At 41.9% G+C, this 17,675-nt stretch overlaps 1 protein-coding gene and 1 long non-coding RNA gene across 5 annotated transcripts in view; both read right to left on the bottom strand.

The window, feature by feature from the left end:
• SPAG16 (sperm associated antigen 16) overlaps positions 1 to 17,675 on the bottom strand; it is a 403,853-nt gene that overhangs the window by 47,247 nt on the left and 338,931 nt on the right. The gene's annotated exons all lie outside the window — the stretch shown is intronic.
• On the bottom strand, positions 1,715 to 17,167 carry LOC121072139. The gene is made up of 4 exons (XR_005821027.1): positions 16,960 to 17,167; positions 15,724 to 15,884; positions 2,532 to 2,655; positions 1,715 to 1,858 (listed from the first exon to the last, which is right to left on the bottom strand). It is a non-coding gene; the product is annotated as an uncharacterized LOC121072139 (long non-coding RNA).

The following is a 17,675-nucleotide window of genomic DNA, read 5'->3' as shown; positions in this document are numbered from 1 at the left end:
CTGAAAGGTTCAATATATCGTATTTCCACAAATTTTGCAGACTTCGTGAAAAGCCCACTGTCCAGAGCAATTTCACTGTTAGATCTTACAGCTTCGTCTGCTCCCTCCCTTCCAGGAACTGAAATTTTCAGAAGTTGTCATATGTGTTTCAATGTTTAGCAGAGAATAAACTAACCTGAATGCTTCTTTTACTGTTTTAATTAAGCTTAAGCTTTCATCTACTTAGGTTTTCTTTAAAAATGCATAAAACTATGAATTAAATATATGCATCATTACTCATCAAATTGTTTATCTCTGTACTAATTTTATATATATACACACATTAAATATTCATGTGCTCCTTCTCCCTTTTACAGCACAGTAACTTCTGGTTCCTTATTCCCCCACACTGGTGTTTCTATTTGCATTGTATAAGTTGAAGATCATTTCGGTAAAAGCATCCTTAGGGGCTTCTGCATAAAAATTCCAAATTAAGTGGTGTTTTTTTTCCTATACTAGTAGTGGAGAGCTGTCCATATGCTTACGTTAAGCCTGACAGATCTTCGATTACCCCTTAGCTTGTAGTTATGCAGCCATAATGCAGTTTAGATACATTCCATAGCTGTTAATAGCTCAACGCACTGAGACCTTGAAGAATAACAACCAAGGTTATTTAGTAATGTAACGCAATAAAATAGACTTCACCGTGTATGCAAAAGTAGTAAGTGCTTTGCTGATTTTAAGGCATATGTTTCTTTAAAGTCCTCAGAACATAAATGATTTAACTGCTCCGCACACGCACAGACACAAAAATCACAAGCCAAATTTACTGCAAACTTTGCAAGCTGCAATAAATAGGTAAAGACATAAATTGCTGGCAATTAGGAATTTACTGAAGAGGGTAGTTAGGGGAATTACGCTGATTCAGAGAGATGAAATGCAAATATATTGTGCTTACATGTACGGGGCCACTGCACCTGTGCCCTAGCTAAAGCACTAAATCAGCAAGCCCAGTTCAACACGCAGACCCTGAAGGTGCAGATCACAACGCAGCAGTGAAATCCTACAGATACGGTGTTTCCACGGACTTTAATGGGAGCTGTGCTTGCTCAGCACATCTGAAGACCACCTGAACAGCCGTCCACTGTATTTACAGACCAAAAATGCACCAGCAAGCACGGATTGCCACCAACGCTGCTTCCAGTTACAGACCTGACCCCTTTTTAAGCCACTTTCTGGAGGTTACGACTGAGTGAGGCAATTCAGGGATGGGCACGGATCAACATGTCCCCACTGCCCGAGCGTTAGAAAACATGTCCTGACTTCTTTGCCAACATATTCATCTGTCAACAAATCATTATGGAGTAGTCTAAGCTGTGGGAAAGGGTTGGGGGCTTGGTGAGAGAAATCTCCTGGGAGTGCTCAGCACGGTGATGCCAATCCTGTAGGGGCAGCAGCTGAAACAGAAGGGCGATGCCTTACTTACAGACCTGAAGAAATACAGGTGGGAAGGGGCATACTCGAGCCTCCCCAGAGCACAACACAGAGAGGCCAGGTGGGGAGCAGTTAAGCCCAACTGAACAGAGTAGCTCAGCTGTCCCAGCGCCTCAGCGGGCAGGACAGCCCCCTCCCTTCCAGTCCCTTCAGCAATCCTGGCCCCAAATCCCCAAACCACTACGTGGGTGGCAGACAAACCTCCTTGGAAAAGTTGATCTTAAGTAAACTCTATGCCATGAAAAGTCTTTTTATTCCCATTCCACGTACACGGTTTGATGACCCAGGATTGGACTCAGTGCACAGTTGGTGTTCATGATCCCTAGAGTCTCAGAACTGGTGCAAGGCAAGGTCTTCTGCTCGCAGATCAAGTGGAGAATGGCATCTGGTGGAGGCACATGTTGGACAGAGTAATGACTATTGTTCGGATTCAGTCTATAGCTAAAATAAGCTGTAACACAAGCCAGGCACGAGGGAAATCCATTCAATAAGCAGCCTGAACAAATCTATGTTCAATTAATGTAGCTTTTCAAACATTGTGACAGTGTTTGTGCTCTAAGAAGATGGTTAAGACATTGCTGCCACCAATCATTACGGCAGTTCTTCCTCTCGGGAAGCAGTGTCAGTCCAGGAAGGGAGCACAATTAGCAGTAACGAGAGTATGTGGGGGAGTGCAGGATGAAAGGCAAGACTGAAATTACTGCTGAGGCATTCCTTAGGAGGAAAGGAATTCATGAAGAGAGGATGAGGACATGGAAGCGAAAGACAGAAAAAAAAAGGAAAGAGGAAAACTTGAGAGACAAAAACATGCAGAGAGGGGAAAAGGATGGGAAGAAAATCTGGAGGAAAATCAAACAGAAAAAAGAGCTAGAAGAAGAAAAAAACACAGCACTGTGATCCAGGGTATTAATGTCTGATTTTGGACAGATTTGTATCTGCTGCTTCCTCACCCTGCCCTCCTTGCCACATTTGCCCGCTTCACCCAGCCCCGAGATGCAGGGGGGGCATTTCTGGACAGCCAGTTTCTGCCAGACAGAATATATTGAATATATACGTACTGAATTCTGCTAGTTATTCCTCCATACAGCACTCACGCTCTTTGTCCTCTCGCCAGTCACTTGTTTTCCTGAAACCTTGGGGACTGTGCTATCTCCTGCCGTGCTGCCCCTCCTTCCGGGTTAGCTGCAATTAGCAAACAGGTTATTAAAGGAGGATTGACAAACTCACGGAGGCCCTGACAGATGGACCAATTATATAAGCCTTATTTCCTCAGGCATCCAGGCTGAAAAGAGGACAAACCACGAGGAACAGGAATCATGCTGAGAGTAAAGGGAAAGTGCGTGGGTAGGTGGCTGAAAGGGAGGGCAAGGGAACGGAAGACGAAAGGGGTTGCTACAAGGGAGCTGAAAGGAAAGGGGATGAGCAGCGGAAGGTGGTGATGTTCCTGGATGGGATCTGGAGCTGCGTGTCAGCAAAGGCAGCAGGTTTTGAAAGGAGAATCACCTGGAGCTGCGAGGATGCTCTGTAATGACAGCAGTGCCTGGGAGAAAGAGGCTGGTGGGAACGATCCAGGATGTCAGGAAGGGAGAGAAAAAGTTAGGGGATGAGGGGAAGGACGGGGAAGCTGTGAACAACTGCTGAAGTCTTCAAGGGGCGAAGAAAAAATGAAGAATAGAAGAGATTTCATTTACACAAAGTGAGATTCACCGAATTCAATGTTGCTATGGTGATTTACACCACCTGAGGACCCAGGTTCAACTGTTTAAGGTGATGCACATAATTATTCTTTTTATTTTCCCAAATAAGTACTCGCAGCCCTGCTAATACATAATGTGTTTCATAATTCAGAATTGTGCCACAGTTTGACAGATGATTGATGTACTCTCATTACCAGAGCTAGCAGCAGTCTTAACTGGAAATGTGCAATTAAGAAATATATTATGAAACAAATGGCCTCTACAGCTTAAACGGTACCTGAAGAAAATGTATTTTAATAGATAAACACAAAAGAGAAAAGAAGCAAAATTTGGTCTTTAGAAGATTGGTTTCATTAGAGAAGTCGAGGAAGGACAATGACAAAGGATGGCGCTTCAAAGGTGACAAGAGAGAGCGGCGTTATCTTGTGATGACAGCAGGGAGCCAGGAATCCAGTTCACAGTCACCACGAACTTCTCAGGCAACTTTCTGTGAGTTATTTAAGCCCCCATGCTTCCGCTTCTCAACTTGAGTAACTGCTGGAACTAAACTTACCCTCAGGATGTATTTCGAGACTTGGGTAATAATTCCTAAGTGCTGTGAAAAGTGCTACATCATGTAAGTGAGGAATGTCATTATTAAAATTGCGCTTCAGAAATCATCGCTTAGCGAGGATTTGTTCTAGAGCTAAAGCTGCGCCAAAACCAGCATCAGCCTGCAAACGGCAGCGCGGGAGGAGAGGCACCGCACGCACAGGGAGAGCTTCAGGAAGAAGCTAACAGAGGACATACACCACTGGGAGGGGGATTTATTAAGGAACAGCGAGGAGTGTATGTAAGCTTTGGCAGAATCATTAATTATGAGAGGAGCTGGCCTCTCTCCATCCCACTTTGCACAAAGAGTTAATAGGCTAAGGCCATTGGAAAAGGTGCTAAACTTTATTATTATTATTATTATTATTATTATTATTATTATTATATATATTTTAAGAGAACACCCTATTTCTGTAACCCCTTTCTTAAATTTTAAGGAAGCCTCTTGTGATTGGGAAGCTTTACAGAAGTTATTTGTTATCTCTCTCGTCTCGCACGTGGGACGAACGTTTGCACTAGCTGATATTGCCACGTGAACACGTAGATGACTGACTGTGTAATGCAACAGGGTTACCTGATGCTATGACTGCCTGCTCATGTGAAAAGCTTGTTAGCTGTCTAGTTGTCTGGCAAAGCTTAACCAGCTTTGTCTCCGAATTCAGGCAGAAAAATTATCACCCTTCTAAAAAAATTCAGCAGAAGAGGCAATAGTCATAAGAGGCAATAGATATGTAATTATCCTCTTTCAAGATTTCATTCAAAACGCTGTATTTTGAAGCATTTAAGCAATGTTATACAAAGGTAAGCCTTTGAACTTATTTCAACCTGAAATTTCAACTTCCTTCGAACCCACATAAGGCAAAAAGATTATTTTGGAAAACAATAATAAAAGAAAGATTTAAAATCCTTCCTCTGGTCTGCGAGTTTCATGCAACAAGAACAAATGCAAATAAGACTATGTTGTATTTGTAGTGCAGAAATTATGTATGCATGAACTGAAAAGCTTACTGAGACACATGACAATGCTGAGCCAACTGAAGGGGAAAAGCTAATTTTGATTCCAGACGTACTTGAAAAATAGAAGGTTTTCCACCTTCTATGAAACGGCGAGGAAAAAGGTGTTATAAAAGGTCTTCAAATTGAACATTGAATTTGTTCATTCAGCAGTTTTTCTGCAATACAGTATGTGCCTAACCTTTAGAGCTGGGATGCCTCCCGAGGGAGATGCGTCTCTCCAGCTGAGAACCAATGGCTTAAACCACATACTCCTGCAGACTGAAAACGGTTATATCCTTGATTTACCTGTTCCAGGATGGCACCTCACACAGCTTTTTGGAGCAACTGACAAATACTTGCCATGTGCTCATAAATTTTATTTAGGTTTGCTCCAATTGCCCACAATGGAAGTACACAAACTGCTTCATTTATCCGTGACACAACAAACACAAAGCCAGGATTCGAAGCCAGTTTTGTGGTGATCTGCAAACTACTTACTTGTCTGCAGCATACATAAAGGTGCTGAACTTGCTGCCAGTGTTGGGGTGCCCTGCTCCCCCTGAAGAGCAGATCTGTGTCTCAGGAGAAACACAAACTAAAGAGGAGACAGAGAAGGGACCTGCAAACTAAGTGACTAGAATTAGATGGCAGTTCTGCTTTGCATGCTTCCTTTCTGTCTTAAATAAAGCAGCAGTCATAACTGATTACTGATCCCAGCTTGTTTTTTTGTGGTGTTACCCCTTACAAAGTCATGAGAAAGTCCAAGCACTTCTGTAGGGAAAAAAAATAACCCAGATCCTTGATCTGCTTGTGTCGAGCCAAGGTTTAGTCTGAAGAAACAGAAGTGATACTTCTGGCCATTTGGGGGGAATGCTGTCAGATAAAAAATGTCAATGATCAACAATCCAGAATAGCTCCTCTCACCTCCACCCAGGTGCCTCCCCTGCTCCCCATTAGCCTTTTTATGCAACTGCTGGGACATCAGCACTGGATGGGGCTCTTAATTGTTGCTCTAATATTTAGTAATAATAACCAGAATATGAATAACAAAGGGGCATAAATATTTGGCAGCTTTGCACAAATCTCTCCCACAGTCCTAGCGTCTTTCAGGATTCAATAGCACACCTTTCAAGCTGGAAAGTCAAGTCAAAAAAAGCATTCGGTGAGTTCTGGAAAAATAAGGCATATGAAAATCACTGCAATCAATCTGAATTTCTTCCTGTTAAAATCTTGCCCAGTCTTACAGCTTTGTTTTGTTATTTCTGTCAGATCCCCAGATTCATCTTGTAATAATGTGCTCTCTCCCCAGAGACCTAGCCAGTGCCTTTCATCAGCAGCAGCCTTCCAGAAGTTCCACTTAGCTCACAAAGCAAACACAATGTTTGGCATAATATTTCAAAAAAGGTCATACTGTGCTTCCTAACTTAATGGCCATTTATATTGCTTTACAACATTTAAATTCACACTCTGCTATCAAGTGGAGCCATGCCATCTAAAAATAAATGCTTAAAAGCTGAATAAAAAAAATAATGCCCTAGATACCTGAGTTTGGAAATGCTTTCTGCTTATTGGAAGACAAATTCTGATGCCCTTCTTCACAAGTCCTTTAAGTCAAGGGCAGGTCCACCGAAAATAGCAAGACAGATGCTGAGGCCCTTACCCCAAGGTATGGGATGGTGCCATAGGCTCCCAAATACCCATCACCTACCTTGAGGGCTCACAGGGCCACCAGCACAGCATCCAAGCCCCTTGAATTTTGTGCTGATTTTCATGATTCCCCTCTGACAGGAGGAAAGGGCTCACCCCTGTGTGGCCCCGGCTGCCAGCGGGAAGAAATTTCGTGGCAGTTTTAGGACTGCTCCAGGATGCGGCCGCCCAAAGATCAAAACAGAAGTGTTTGCACATAGGTAACCACTTAAACACTGCTGGTGACGCTTCTTTTGCTGAAATGGAAACGTTTAGACCTTGGCTTTTGTTTTCTGACAGGCAGTACAATCTGATTAACCAGCACGATGAAGCTTTGTGAGATTTCAAGCAAGCATGGCCTGAAAATACAGCCAGTCATTACAAGTCCTCCATCAGCACCCTTACACACACCCAGAGATAAAGCTGCATTCTGTGCATTCATTCATTTAGACACAAAACCAGCTGAAAGGCACGAGGCATTTCCCAGCACCTTGAACCATCACTGATTTCTGCTGAACCAGCACATTTGTGCTTGTTTTACCAGTACAAGTGAAGTAGCTCCACGAGGAGACCACATACATGGAGGCTCTGAAGTGACAAAACTGACGCACAGTTGGTGCCTGGCTGGTACAGGCACATGGGGCACAAGCAGGGACACAGCTGACATTTCCCATGATTTTGCTTATTTTGCATTCCTTTTGAAGAGATTATGCTACATAATTTTCCGTAATTTTAAAAATCTCTGTTTCCTACCAGAAAATAACAGTGGTTAGGATAATCCAAAAAAGTTACTGTGAGTCTATTTGGTAATTAGCAGTGTCCAGATACCATGCAGTTACTTCTGTATTTCTCATCTCCTGTGAAGCCTGAATTCTGCTAATGCTGGTATCATGATGGATTATGTACATTGTTTCTTAAATTAAATGCGTGTTCTACATGAATTGTAAGTTTCTGCCATTTTTCCTTTGGGATAGTTATGAAAGGGTTAAGGCATGTATACAAAAGGCCACCAGAACATGTATCCTAAACATCCTGGCAAGCTTTTCATTGACATCCAAGGACTTTAGGTGAAAAAATCGATATGTACTGGAGCAATCCAGGAACAAGCAGTTGCTCTTTGTGCTGCCATCAAGAACATGAAGCCACTGACACAACTGAAAACTCCCATCTGTATAGCACTGGGGGTGGGAGACAAAAATGGAACAATGCCTTCTCCTTCCCTTAGATGACAGCAGTAAGAAACACCAAATTTCTCCAATATCTGCTAGATCTAGATAGAAAAGTGACAACAGTCATCTACAAGACCACATCCTGCAGACCTAATACTCTGCAGACCTGGTATCCAGTGCTGAGTAGGCCGGGAAGTGGCCAAGAAACTTTTTTTTTTTTCTAGTCGTAAATATTCTGAAAACTGTATAGCTATGGCCCTGTCTAATTTAAAAACAGGAAGTCATGCAATCATGAGATGAAGCAATGAAGCCACCAGCAGAAAGTCTGCCAAAAAGATCTCTGTGACTTGGGTGCAGAGAGATCACTCCAACCTAGAGCCAAGACCCCGCCAGCACTGCCTCAGCCCCAGACAGCAGCTGCCACAGCCTAACGTCAGGACAGAGCTCAGTATCAAGAATCTAACAGGGGCTTTTGATGCTAAAGATGCAGTTTTCTGGCAGCTGTTCAAACCCCCAGACAACCTCACCACTGGCTGTGCAGCAACTTGGTGATATTCCATAAGCACATAAACCAGCAGCTGTCTGCCACGAGACAGAACAAACATATTTTCAAATAAAATAATCTTTCTCCTGCTACAAATAGAGACAAATACTGCAATATTCCTAAGTTAGTAGCACAAGTCAGGAATATAACAGTTGTGATAAATTATTTCGTCGTACAAACTTTCTTCCTTTGGGCACAAACTACTTCCAGCATTTACAATTTAAATAAGTAAATTATATTCTTCTACGAACAGAGAGAGTAACCCAGAAATCAGATGCACAGTCATCCCCCAACGCATTTTTGCAGATCTGTAATGAAACATTTGAGAAACCGTATGCCGCCTCTGATCGTGGCCGTTGTACTCATTAGTTACGCTTTTGCAAGTAAACTTTCAGCCATGGTGCCAATTAAACCTACTTAGTTGTGTTTGGAAGTTAACTAACAGTAAATTAAAGTTCTGGCTTTCATGCAAATTTTTTTCATCCATACATTAAATTTGTCTCATAGTGGCATTTCAGAAGAATTTTTCTTAAATTACTTTTGTCTAATAAAGGAAGCTACTGAAATGTCCCTTGTGCTTCTTCATGTCATTGAAAGAGATTCTTCGGGATATTTTAGCTAATATTTTCAAGGAATCCTTTCCCTCTCTTCATATTTCCAGTAGCTGTCCACATCCCACTACCATTAGCAGAACTTCCACCAAAAACTGGACAAATAAATCCTTCAAGCCCCTAACTGACTTCACTCCTGTCTCCTCACACTCATGGGACAGCGTTATTCCTCTTCAGCTAGCAGCTACCAGATGTGTTAAAAGGAAAAGAAATGAGATAATCTAGTCGTCAGATACACAGGTGTATCTAAAACAGATTTTTTTGTCACATTAAAATATTTATGTTATAAAAATGAATTTAAATTGAAATGCACTAGTAGAAAAAAGGTGAAGAACAGTTTGGGAAAAAAAGAAGTCGTAATTATTTGTCAGGTTTTAAGCTAATTAACCGATGGACCACAAGCTTTTTCTATGTCAACGACACCGAAGACACCCAAGGACAGAGGAGTGCAGTCCTCCAGATTATACCTGTAGAGCCACAGTGGCTCTACTTGCATTAGCTTTCCTATGCACCTTGACCAGATCAAGAGTCAACAGCAAAAATCTACCTCGCTGAATCTCCGAGGCCACTGGCTTTGCTGGAGTTGGAAGAGACGTGAAACCTCCAGTGACCACAAAATGGCACTCAAGCTTGCCAATTGCTTGTTCAGGAGCCCATCGTGATTTCAGAAGTTGTTGGGAAGAACAAGGAGCCACTAGAAATGGAACACGATTAATTCATTTTGGTAACAGCTATTGTAATGAACAGTTGAGGTCAGCTGTAAAATAAAGCCATGCCAGCTTACAGTAAGCAATCTGTGCTACAAAGCTTATGGAAACATGACATTTGTGTAAAATTCCACTCTGTTTCAACAGAATGACACCCAGAAGGATGTCTGGAGGGAACGTTCGTTTACATAGCAATGTAACACACGGTTCTGGGTCGCCAGTCAGCTATGTGATACAACTGTTAGAGGTTTTGTGTGTGTGTGTGTTTTTTAATGTATTTCCTTTTAAAAAGTGTTATGCTGATGTCTTCAACTTGCTAGTGGACCACTGCAAGCAATTTCCTGTCATGTTAACTATGTAACTCTAATGGTGACCTACTGAATGGAAGCCAGTGTGAAGTTGTTACACCAATTACTACCCAAAACAGACAAGAAACAGCAAATGACCAATCATTCTGAAATAAAATGCGTTTTAAGTAGATTTGTGATGGCCAGATCCTTTCTGTATGCTCTACTGCACGCTAGCACGCCAGAAGCCATGACAAATAAAGAGATCACAGATCTTTCTAGTTTCTTCTGGTATCACTTCGAAATAATGCTCCATCTGATCCTCTAACTATATTTAAATTAATTAAAACCCATTCATCACTTTAAGTTCTCTGAAGTACTTGAGGATTCAAAGTCTGTTTTTCCTGCTTTATCAAACTTCCTAGTTTTCTGAGTGGGTAGGATGTGACCTATAAATTACCATGACGAATAACTCCATGAGTAAGAACTTGGGTCAGTTTTTCATTAAAATTAAAAGGCCCTGATTCTCCGTTGTCAGATTATCAAGTGCTGCTGCAAAGGGAAACAAAGCGCTGTCAAAGCAGAGCAATGATATTTTACATCCAGCCTGCCCTGGTGTAAGGAACATGTCATGCTGTAGGACACTGTGTAGGCAGAACCATTACACTCTTTTTTTCAAGGACAGCAAGTTAAATTCTGCTGTTTTAACCTTTATTCAGAGGGAAGAAATTTCTTGCTGGTTGAAATTCACTTCCATGAACACACAGGGTCAATGTACCACTTAATTCCTATATAAATCTTCTGAAGATGGACAAATTTCAAGAAGCACAATGGTGTATCATTTCTGCCAATCTGAGGGAGAAGCAGCATTACTGATAATTCCTCCTTCTGATCCAAGGGGTTTGAAAGTCAGAGAAATGCGAGCAGCTGTCAAGTTATGGAGACTGCTGGCGAAAGACAGATTTTAAGGCATTTTTTAAAATGCAGCAGTGAAGCCTCCTGGCATTATTGTGCATTTTACACGGACAGAAACTACCAACAGTGTATGATGTAGCTGAGTATCCCTAAAGAAACAGTTTAACATAAACTAAAAGCAAGTTCAAAAGCAGCTTGAATACTCACAGGACATGACTTTGCAACTCCAAGTTATACCTTTTCTTGGTGAGGACAGCTGCTCCCATGTGAAAGCCTGATGGGTGCCATGTGGAAGTAGTGAAAATGGATAGAAACAAAATATTAAGTGCACCTAGGAACAGACATAGAGAACTGAAACAGATTTCTCTAAATTATCACCATGGTCATTTGTAAAAATGATGAAGGAGGAATGCTCAGCTAGAAACGTGATGGTTTTCCTTGCCATCTCTGTGGTTTGCACATGACCTTGGTGTTAGTGGGAGGCACGGGATGAAACTCTCCATCACGCCACGGGGTCTCATGGTGCTTGCAGACTGAAAGCTGCTTTTAAGCACAGTGAGATTCCTCTCTTGCCACTCTCGTCAGAGACAGGAAGCACCTTTGCATCTCCAGCCTACCTGCCTCTTCTCCAGACCAGTCAATTCCCAGATGAAAAGGGAACACGTCTGACAGGGCAGACATTTTCCAAGACAGTTTTCTGGCTAGAAAGGAGGCAGAGGACTGGTCAAGAAATAGCAAGCTCTTGTCCTGAAAGTAGAGTTGTCAACTACAAAACGCCTCCCTGAACTGTGGGATGAGGAGGGAACCACAGGTGAGCCTCCGTGGTTCAGCTCTGCAACTTTTGTGCTGGTAGATACTTTGCAAATTTGGTGGTTATTTACTGATTTATAACAGCGCCCTTCACAGAGAGATTTACAAGATTGTATAAAGCAGAACAAAGAATTGCTCCAAGTATCTCATCTCCAGTGAGCAGGCAGAAGGAATTTTTAATGTTTGACCTTACACACATTGAAAGCGTAATATAGTTTCATCTGTTTTCTCAAATGAGAGAAACATCTATACCAAGAAACTGCAGAGGACATAAACAGTACATGAAGTGAATTACCTGACCTGAAAAACAAGGCTTTGGGCAAAGATGTGAATATTAATCAACATATGAAGATAAGGAAAAGCCAAGGAATGAGGATTTTTTCAAGAGAAATAATGAAGATTTACTTTTTTATCAGGGTTTTGTGCTAAGAGGGAGCTAAGGATGTTGCCTGAATAAAGATGTGAGAAAGATGGATGGCAGAGAAGTCTATTAGATATGTTACTCTACTCTGAATAGTTCATAAATAGGTAACAAAAAAGACAAAATCATAACACAGAAATACTGTAATCAAAAATATCACATGCAGATCCTATAGAGCAGTATCATATGTAACATGCTATGACAAACAACATAATTAGATATGTGAAGGCAAAAAAGTGAATCAATTTATTAAACTCACACAGTTTTGAACAGTAAATTGCTTAGAAGGACCTTCTAATGATTTTCTGATGTTTTTTCTGAAAACACCAGTTGATTCAGTCCAACACCAGACTAAAGAGTGAAACAAAACATTTAAAGCAGTATTATCAATCACTTCCAAGCTTTAGCACCCAATAGGATTTACGTGCTAACGCGTGGATACAGATTGAGTATCTGCCCAGTCTATTCCCATATCGTGTGGGAAAGAATTTGGACAAAGACAGCTTCCCCAAAGGAAGGAAATGTTATGTGTTACTGGTGGGAGCTGCCTAGCTTTTGGGAGGCTGTAGGGAAGGGGAGATGTGCTCAGACTGACTTACTGGTGGCTGTCGGTGTCCCTGGAGATGCTGGTTTAAGGTATCGCCCTAAGCCATTGCAGGAGATGCATGCTAACAGGTATGAGGTACGCAGCTTGGCATTTCCAGGAGCTCAGCGTAAAGCAAAGACAAATGAGTAAGTAGCTGCCTTTTTGGTCTTGTGAAGAAAAAGGGAACAACCTAGCTCACTGAGGACAGATGTCAGCCTTCTAAGTGCATGAATATCAGCTAGTTCTGCGTATTTCATTGACCTGAAATACAAGTTCTGAGTCGCAATGTGAATCTTTTGAACCTACATGCTCAAGCCTACTATAAAGATATGTTTTTAAAGAGAGGATTTTATAGTGAGCAGCAAAGCATAGTAATGATTAATACCCTGATTGCCAGCAAGTGCTCTGAACAGCTCTTACTGTACAGACACTGACATTCTCTTGCCAAAGAAAAAACACAGTGGCATTTCACGTTAAAAAAACAATGCTCATTGAAACAGAAAAAGCACTAGCTGGCACCGAGAATAACAAATGACAAGGTCAGCTGAACAGACACAAACAGTACAGAACATATATGCAACATACTCTGTGAAAATAAAGCTTGCATTAGTTAAACAAAAAAGGTATTTCTTGAAATTTTATGATTAAATGCAATTATAGGCTCTTAATCAGCATCTTTAGCAGGGTTACTAATGGAAATGCATTAATTAATGCTGGAAACCTATAATTTTCGTCTAGTTTTAATCGTGACTGTTACTGCAGCTCTGCTGTCCTGAAGAACACCCTTAACATCCAGAAAACCCAATCAAATCTCCACATCGAGCTTGAGACTACGATTCAGTACTTCAAAATCTGCAGCGAGCATCTTCCAAATCTTGTTGCGGGGATGGAATAGCAACAACAACAGAAAGCCACGTCATCCTTTTCCTTTACCTGCTGCATCTACCCGAAAGCAAGGAGAAAACTGCTCCCTCTGTGCACCCCCAGAGGCTTAGGGTACTCCAGAAAGGCAAGTCAAGCTCAGCCCAGGATATGGGTAGCCCTAGAGCTGGATTTCCTAACCTCTGCCCTGAGGACGCCAGCAGCCTCTGAGTCCTTGGCCACAACACGCCAGCTCCTGTTGCTGCCTCCTCACTGCCATTTATCACTGTGATCACATCCTTGCTTTCCTGTGCAGATGTACCATCAAAAATAATTCCTGGTAGCTTATACGTAAAGGTTATATTAAAAATTGATGGTTTAATATAAAGAGCTTTGATACACCTCAAGGAAACTGCAATTAAGCAAGCGACACAAGCAGGTTAACTTTCAAAAGCGTATTTGGAGGCTAACAGTTTGTCATAAGGTCAGAGCTATCAGGTAATGAGGGACTTTGCCATGCTGCTGTGGGAACAACAGTGAACAAAATATTTTGCGTTTGAGCTAAAACCAAAACCAACCAAACAAAAACCAAGTGCAGGCCTTAGAAATACTTTCACCCCCGTACTCACCATTACCTAAAATGTAAAAAGAAGACCAGCGAATCAGCCTGACATCACATGTTGTATCTATTCAAAAAAGCCCAGGAAGGAAAAAAATAAGAATGTGGAAACAGAAAGCTGAACACCATATGGAGTGGGTTTACCACCACAACAAGCGAGACTCAGCCCTTTTGAGAAAAGTCAACTGATTTTTTTTGACTAAAAAAAAGTAAATAAACTTTATCTGGATGTAAAATGCTAGATGAACTGCTATATGGAGAAATCAGTAATTTTAAAAATACTGGAATTAGCAACAAAACGTGCTTAAAAATCTTGCCGAAGGGGACAAAATAAGATGTGGTCCCAGAGGAACTACCAAATGGGAAGAAAGTTATTAATGCTAAACCTCCAGGACTGGTCCACAACTCATTTCATTTAGCATTTTCATCAGTTATCTTGGCACAACAAACAAGAGTCAAGCTAATTAAACATTAATGGCACAAAGTTAGGTGGCAGTGACCATACTGATGAGGACTGCAATTGCAGCCGGATGATGCTAAGGACTGGAAAAAAAAAAAAGGAATGAATTATGATGGTAAGAAGTGCAAGGTCTTGCCCTGGAGATTAGTATGAATTTAGGCTATAAACTGAGAGTACACGAGGTATGTTGGCTGCTCACGGGAAGATGATACTCCTTCAGGGTGGTAGAGCCATACACACCAGTGTGATGCCACCTTCTGCTATCACATCAAGGCAGATGGGCAAAATAGACCGCACTGCATGGGTTAAAACTCATTTGTAATGCCCCGCACAAATTCCAGGTCCACGTGTTCAGAAAAGACACTTTCAACCTGGGAAAGGTGTAGGAAAGGGTCTTCAGGGAACTGAAGGGCTGATCTTATAAGAAGGCATTATAAGGCCATAGTTATTGATCCCCAGAAGGCAAAGGCTGACAGAGGGTCCAACTGCTCAGTCAAATTCTGCTGCAGATTAAATACCAACAAGGAGAAAAGGGCCAATATATATAGGAGAAGAAAGGGTATGCTTACTTTGGGGCTGGGACTCTGAATAAAATTTCTAACTCTCTGGAGAGAAATGTTCTGAAACTGTCTTTTAAAAGCTAATAATTTTTAAGGCCAATTTTATAAAAAAGGATTATCTGACATGTTTGCTTGCAATTACAGAGAAGTAAACATGCTCACCCAGGAGAGCTGCCTTTTACTTCTACATTCTCTGTTCCTAATGACCAAAAGCAGTTCAGTAAAACAGATGGAGCTTCGTTTCTTCTGCCAAGCCTTGATCTGAACTTACAGATCTCAGAGATCAAGACAGTCAGAGACAAAAATGGAATGTGGTCCCTATCCCATCCCGCTGTGCTCCGCCACTTCACTTCTAATGGCACGGTGGCTAGACCTCTTTGGGGATGCCTGCAATCTCCCAGCAAACTGGCTAAAATAAGGCAAAATTTTTCTGTTTTGTTCTGAGTGTTTTACCAGTTGTGTTCATCTGATTTCCCACATCATTCTGAGTGAAGGCTTTTTAAAACTTACATAAAATCCAAGCGTGCATTACAAGAAATGGCTGTTTATGATCTGACATGATGTCAAATCATTACATATTAATGTGGTTTTAAAAACGACTGTTTTTCTTCTGACTGCAGTAGAAGTGCTGCATGTTCTGCCACACACAAATCCAGCAATACCGGGTCTTGCTTTGGAACAGGGTGGTGTGAAAGAGTGGGTTTTTCACCTGGCTTTGCAGAGTACTCACTCGGTATACACCACTCTCCCTGACTGCTCTACATTCTGGTCAGCGGAGAGGGTTATCCCGTGTCACCAGGAAATGTTACATGACAGCCCCGGAGACATTTCCAACTCCACAGGTTCACTGACGGGTTAGTGACTGGAATCCAATATAGTTTTACAGTATCACTAGGAAAGAAATCTACTTAAGTGTAGAGGTTTTCGACAAAGATTTCACATGCTGAGTGTTTCAAATTTATATTTTGGTGATGTAATCATGAATGTTAAGTGGTCTAGTTTTAGTCTCTATTAAAAGCTCTTAAGGAAAGCTTAGATTTCATGTTTCCGCCTTGTCCACTACTGGCGTTTATAATCAAAATGAAAGTCATGGAATAATGTTTAATAATAAATTATAACTTTAGTTTTTCTCTCCTCTCAATTTATTAGCGAGACTTTTTGCTTTATTTGCACTTGGTCAAAGAGCAATCACTGTTGGGAGACAGAATTATTAAAATTGTCCTGACCTGTTTTATTTCCCTCCTTATGAGTGGATATCCCCTAGAATTACACTAAAATACTCTAAGCTCCGCTTTCATAAATCAAGCCTTAGAGAGCAAGGCAGCATTTAAACAAGGTAAATCTTCAAAATGCTGAGTAATGTCTTTACTCCATCGATCTCTTACACTGTCAAAATACTAGCTTTTTAGTACACCACATTTTCTGTGCCCTGTACAGCAATTACAATGGGACTGAAGGGAAAGGCAGCCTGATAGGTTATGCTCTTGCACAGTCTCCAGATTTTAATGGGGCTGACAGTCTCAAGGACTCTCCTCCTGCAGCACAGGTGCTGTTTCGCACAGTGTTCCCCCCCAGGCTGTGACACCACGCAATAATCAAGTTCACCTATTGCTGAAAGAAAAAAAGAAAGCCGCAGCAGCAAGGAGTAAAAGTAGAAAGCTGCATATAGGCTAGGAGAGAACTGCAGACCCCATCAAAACCTGCACACACCCAGCACAGGTGTGTTTGGCAACACCCCTTTAGCTCCCAGCTTTCAGGGGCTGGTGGGCTAGCCTCACCCTCCTGCTCCCAGGAGAACAGCAGCACCCTGCAGGGCAGCCATGCTGCCAACTTGAGCACTTTGCTTCTTGTGTCACTTTGGGGAAGATTACCCGAGCAAGAACTCTTCATTACAGTGGCCTTGTTTGCCATTTCTTCAACAGCAAGGAAGCAAACGCAGCACACTCCATCTGTTGTAATGACTTACGGGCTTCCCTGAGATGCAGAATGGGTTTGGGGCCAGGCAGCGTTAATCCGGTGCAGCAGCCTTCTAGCCAGAGGTCTGGGAGCTGCTGTGGTTCAGCTCCTCAAGATGCCATTCCTACAGCTCCTGCAAACCCAGCAGGCATTTCAGGATCTCAGAAAGCAGGGCTGGAGGGATGCTTAAGAGGTCATTACTCCTTCTGCCATCTCGAGGCAAGATCAACTTCACAATGACTGTTTGTGACACCTCTTTGTTCTCAGAGCTGGGAAAAGCTGGAGCTACCACCGCACTTTGCAGCACTCTCATTTTTTTTTCGGCAGTAGTTAAGCAACTTTCTTTAGAAATTCACTTACAGGAGTGAGTTTGCACCTCAAAGACTCGAGGAAAGAATAAGTATTTCATTCAGGCAACACAATTACTGCAACCAACGCTGACTAGGGAAACTTGTGCTTGAGATGCGTGGGGGCCATTCCTGTCCTGACCCTCACAGCTATCATCTCAGGCTTTCTGATGGTAAAAAGCCTGAGTACAGTCGCTTATTCATGCACTTCCTGCTTCTTAAGCTCTTAAAAAGCAAGAAGATACCTTTCTGTGATAAAGTCAAATCAGTATCTAACATGAGAATCGCTGGAAACATTCTTCTGTGCTGCAGAGGGTTATGATGCAGACTGGAATAATTTACATTACAATTACCTGTCCTATTGTTGTAGAAAAGAGCT

Source organism: Cygnus olor, chromosome 6 (assembly GCF_009769625.2).
Source record: "Cygnus olor isolate bCygOlo1 chromosome 6, bCygOlo1.pri.v2, whole genome shotgun sequence".
In the NCBI taxonomy this organism is placed as follows: Eukaryota; Metazoa; Chordata; class Aves; order Anseriformes; family Anatidae; genus Cygnus; species Cygnus olor.
This window is presented reverse-complemented; position numbering and strand designations above follow the sequence as displayed.